General features: G+C 35.8%; 1 long non-coding RNA gene across 1 annotated transcript; it reads left to right on the top strand.

The window, feature by feature from the left end:
• Positions 1-545: 545 nt before the first annotated feature.
• On the top strand, positions 546-4157 carry LOC128250289 (uncharacterized). The gene is made up of 2 exons (XR_008266310.1): positions 546-685; positions 2795-4157. It is a non-coding gene; the product is annotated as an uncharacterized LOC128250289 (long non-coding RNA).
• The last annotated feature ends 518 nt before the right edge of the window (positions 4158-4675 follow it).

The raw sequence follows: 4675 nt of genomic DNA, 5'->3' as shown, positions 1-4675 counted from the left end.
TATATATATATATATATATATATATATATTCGTAAAAATAGTTCCCTTATAATATTGTGAACCTTTTTCCAACTACTTATTTTTGTGATTTATTCCTTTCCAAAGTCTTATCCCAGAGAACTGCTAAGTTGGCCACATTTAACTTTACAGGAACCAGCAAGGGAGAACCTCTACGTGGTCACCCAACTGTTAGAAATAGCAGATCAAACCTTCCTCAAATCACACCCTGTCGTCGTTGAAAAGGAATAAAAAGATAGAAGAGGAAGATACACTGAACAACGATCGTACTAGACATTTTTAAAAAATGGAATGGTTATGGTTGGAACGCCTTTAATTCTTGGTTTGTTATTTTCGATCGGGACAGACACGAATGTGGCTGCTACAAGTTTACACGAGGAATAAACAAAAATAACGGATATTTAAAGTTAATGGAAACATTGCGATCAATCTGGAGTAGAAGCAATAGTTTTGTCTCTTTTATACTTACGGTGGACATGGTGCAGAAATGCAGCCAGCTGCTGGCGTGTAGCCATTTTAGAGAAGCCACGATTGACCGACATGTATGAGAGGTACGAATTCCCCCACCACAACTGCTGCTGTTACAGCTGCTCCTGCTACGAGCTGGAAAGCAATTGGTCGTTAACAAGCTGCGGCAAAGCAATACGAGGGTTCGCTTCACGATCAGGTGTGACAAGATTTTTATGAGCTTTTAGGTTCTTTTGATGCTGTCTGTTTATTTTCCCTAATGCGTGTGAATTAGATCAGTTCAAAATATTTTGTTTGTGTAAATAAGTGCGTCCGTACATATATGTGCGTGCGAGCGTGTGTGAGTATGTTGTATGTGTGTGTATGTATTTGTGCGTGTGTGTGTGTGTATATATATATATATATATATATATATATATATATATATATATATATATATATATCAAGAGAGACGTTTGCACTGGTATGGTCATGTACTACGGATGGATGAGGAGGGATGTGTGAAGAAGTGCCACTCCCAAACAGTTGAAGGAATCCGGGGTAGAATCCCAGGAAGACATGGGGTGATGTGGTCGAGCATGAGGCAATGACGAAAGACTGAGACTTCTGGAGATGTGCTGTAACTGCGAAGACCCGGCAAATAAAGTGAGTTCACAGCTGTATCCTACACCAGTTTCGCATAACCATCCCCAGCCCCTTCAAAAATACCTTGGATTGTAGGGCGACCTGGTGTGCTTGAGGAGACCTATTGAGTCAAGGACATCAACATCAAAATGAAAATCAAATGGAAATTGTAGTTGTGATACCCGTGCCGGTGGCACGTAAAAAGCACCATCCGAACGTGGCCAATGCCAGCGCCACCTTGACTGGCTCCTGTGTTCGTGGCACATAAAAGGCACCAACTGATCGTGGTCGTTTCCAGCCTCCTCTGGCCCCTGTGCCGGTGGAACGTAAAAAGCACCCACTACACTCTTAGAGTGGTTGGCGTTAGGAAGGGCATCCAGCTGTAGAAACTCTGCCAGATCAGATTGGGGTCTGGTGCAACCTCCTGGGTTCCCAGACCCCGGCCGAACCGTCCAGCCTATGCTGGCATGGAAAACGGACGTTAAACGATGATGATGATGCTGATGATATATACACATATATACACACACACACGCACCATGCCATGTATTAGAACTAAATAGGTGACCTCAAATCAGTAGGCACGCCACCGGTCGTCTTTTGACAAGTGACATCAATATTGACAACTTCAAAATATTCCATTTCTTTATTCTTGAAGGACTTAACCCTCCCTCCCCCTGTTCTCAGTTACTATTAGTCTGATCTTTATTCTTATCTTTATCTTTATTTCATTTTTAACTTTATTTCATTTACTTATTTTTCCATTCTTCTTCGCCTCCTTTCTTCTCTCCTTCTTCTTCTATATACATGCTGTTGTATTTTTTATATATTTTTCTTTTTTTGCATATATTTCTTTGTGTGTATACTTGTAAGATAAAAATAGATTTTTTGCTATTTAAGCAACCGGTAAAACATACATTTTTCAGTTTGAAAACGGCCATTTGAAGCTTGAAACTCATACCAGAGTCACTCACTTTAAACATTATTATTAAAATAAAAATTATTCCAAATCTCAACTAATTTTTTCAAATATATATTCTAGGCACAATCCCATGGTCATTCATGGCCAAAGGAATCGTTATCTTTATATGTACTTCAAGAACCAATTCTAAAAGGTGAATTATTTCACGTTCTCTCGAAAGTTTATAAATTCTTATGACGTCAACAACATATAATTCTTGCTTGGCAAGAATAAACTAAAATGGATAGAGATATTCAAAGAATTACTTTGGTCAAAATGTTAGACCCCACCCCACCGTCATGTTTACAGATGTGAGTCCGAGTCCTACAGGTGGCCTTCGACTTTTTCTATCTAAGAGTTTTTCAACCCAATATCTACATACGATTTACCGTTATAATTAGGAACTAACCATGAAATACGATTTTCCCCCCTCTTTCGTTAATTACTTAGATACTTCTCCCCCCCCCCACCCGCATTACGTATCCGAGGTTGTTGTTTTTTTCTTAGTGAACCGCGTGGGGGTGTACTTGTAAAATTTACCGTTATTCATAGCTTTATATGTACTTCGAGATCCAGTTCCAAAAATGAATTATTCTACGTTTATAAATTCTTAAGATGTCAATAATATATGGATTACAAAGATTATATTTTCTCAAAAGAAGTTTTACTGAAACATTTTTGAGTTTAAACTTTGCTGATGAAATCGTTTCTCTTTCGTTTCAGATCAGATTTGAAAGCCGCAGTATTCAGTTATCTCCCCTTCAGTGTTGACTTGGAATTCTGCTGGCATCGCAATTACCTGTTTATCTTTTCGGGATTAATAAAATAAAACCTCATTTAAGGACTTGATTTGTTATAAAAATTCTTCCTATAAAGCATCCTAGATGTGAATGGAAGAATGATATTACATGATAGCCAAAAGCGAGGAGAATACGTTGTGAAAACCAAAAATTTGACGTAATTCCATTGACGAAAAGCAGTCTTTTTTTTTTGAAATTATTTATTTTGCTTAAATCAATGAAAACTATGTCAAATCAAAAGTTTTTCAAAAATGAAAATGAAAACTTGTTTACAGCCCATTACGTTTTGAGTTCGAATGTTGTCGAGTCCAATTTTGTCTCCCCCCCCCCTTCGGGGTCGATAAAAACGAAGTACCATTCAAATACTGGATCTCATTGAGATTTAATAATTGTCAATATAGAATTATTGATAAGATTTAGAACTACGAAATATTTACGAAAATAAAGCACTGAAATAACGAACAAAAAATATGTAAATAATATATAATATGTAATATATAAATATATGATTACAATCTTGTCGATAAGCTGTTAACGATATAAGGGAATATAGCTAAAATATATTTTAGCTTCATTAAAACGTTTCAAATTTCTGTTTGTTTTCCCCTGAAACACGACCAAAACCGCGCCATTTTTTCATAAACGAAGAAATCTATTAAAAGGTGTGTTTACGTTATAAATACCAGCGTGCTTTCAACCAGTGCCTTTCTATTTTTTCAAAATATCAAAATAAACAAACAGTCCTTGAATCCTTTTTAAAGTAAACTGATGATGATGATCTTCAGTCAAAGACAAAATTAATCCATAAGAGGGTTCAATACGATTCCATTGCTGTGATGTTTTTGTTTAAAATTCTAAGGTTCCATCATGAGATTTCGCTTCCTGCAAGAATGAGGAAGAGAGAGAGAGAGAGGTAGAGCTTCTCTCCATCGTCAGATATACGAATACCTGCTGGGACAAAAGGGAAAATAACAGAAACAAAACATTGAAAAGTAATACTAAACATTTTATTCAGCTAAAATATATTTTACCCCAAGATTGTGCTGCAACCTCGGTAGCCACGGGTTTAAATTACTTTGTGGATAGGATTTTCTACTAAACGGAAACCGCGTAGAAGCCAACTGTGTATAATTATTTGTATTGTATACAATTGTAAAAGATTGGTTTCTATATAGGCGATCGTGAAGAATAGAGTCGGAAATGATCTAGATCGTCAAAGAAATGTGTATCTTTTAAGCATTACAGAATATGAATTTGGAAATAGAATAAAGTAAAATAAAACCTGAGTTGGTGTTTCGTCCACCCTTCCTATTGTCAACAATTTTTCAGTTAGAATTTTTGACAATTTTTGTTTTTTAGATTTATGTTATATGCATATTTTCGAAGAATTATAAACTCATACTATAAACTATTAACAGATGTTGTAAAGATAGATCTGAAGAAAAAATTTTTTTAGAAAAGTATGTCAAGACCGAAAAATTACGGAGAGATTTTCGGGGGAAATCCCAGTCTTTTGTATTTATTTACTTATTCAGTTTCGTAATCTTTGATACTTATAAACATATCCGAAGTAATTACAGGTTTTGGCACACAAGCTAATCCCAGACTCATTTCGTTACAAATGCATATAGTTTATATATATCTATATGTGTGCGTGTTACAATCGCAGTTAGTTGAGTTTCGCGGTCCCGCTTTTCAACACGATCGTGTCGAAAAGCAGGAACACGAAACTCAACACTACCTTTCTCTCTCTGTATATATATATATATACACACACACACACACATATATATATATATATATA

This window comes from Octopus bimaculoides, chromosome 20, assembly GCF_001194135.2.
Source record: "Octopus bimaculoides isolate UCB-OBI-ISO-001 chromosome 20, ASM119413v2, whole genome shotgun sequence".
NCBI classification, from domain to species: Eukaryota; Metazoa; Mollusca; class Cephalopoda; order Octopoda; family Octopodidae; genus Octopus; species Octopus bimaculoides.
The sequence above is the reverse complement of the archived record's forward strand: the minus strand, read 5'-3'. Positions and strand labels throughout refer to the sequence as shown.